Source organism: Myotis brandtii, unplaced genomic scaffold (genome assembly GCF_000412655.1).
Source record: "Myotis brandtii unplaced genomic scaffold, ASM41265v1 scaffold743, whole genome shotgun sequence".
In the NCBI taxonomy this organism is placed as follows: domain Eukaryota; kingdom Metazoa; phylum Chordata; class Mammalia; order Chiroptera; family Vespertilionidae; genus Myotis; species Myotis brandtii.
Genome location: NW_005370960.1, coordinates 1,855,085 through 1,855,615, shown reverse-complemented (window position 1 = coordinate 1,855,615; position 531 = coordinate 1,855,085). Strand labels below are relative to the sequence as shown.

The 531-nt window shown below is 60.5% G+C and overlaps 1 protein-coding gene across 1 annotated transcript in view; it reads right to left on the bottom strand.

The window, feature by feature from the left end:
- Nucleotides 1-531, bottom strand: part of CAMK2B (calcium/calmodulin-dependent protein kinase II beta) — a 39,895-nt gene that overhangs the window by 2,268 nt on the left and 37,096 nt on the right. The gene's annotated exons all lie outside the window — the stretch shown is intronic.

Below are 531 nucleotides of genomic sequence, written 5' to 3'. Positions count from 1 at the left end.
CCCCCCTTGGGGGGGGGGGGTAGAGGAAGGGAAAAGAAGCAGAGGGAACAGCTGCGCTCAGGCCGTGGCCTGCAGCCCCCCAGACGACACCTGACACGACCCACCGCCAGCAGGGTGGGGGGCGGGCCCCATCGAACAAACACGTGAGGGCAACAGGCCTGCCCGGTGGACAAGTGCCCGCCCGGCTGGAGGCCCGGAGCAGACAGACAAGTGGAGCTCGGTGCAGAGTGGCCAGCAGGCTCAGGCCCCACCAGTGCCAGTCATTTCTACAGCGTTTTCCTTTGTTTAGGGTTTTTTTCCCATTTCATCCAACATTTTTTTTTTCTTTTTTTGTGGTGGTTGCTGTCATCTTGTTTTTAAAAAGAAACCACTCTGGTCTTGGTTTTCTGCAGACACAGGCACCAGGGGAGGAAGAGGCAGACACAAACATGCGACAGGCAGGCCGCGAGCCGAGGGCGGCTCGGCGCCAAACATGATCCGTCGGGCTCTGCAACGGTGAGGGCAGAGGGTCAGCTCCCGCGGGCACCCGAG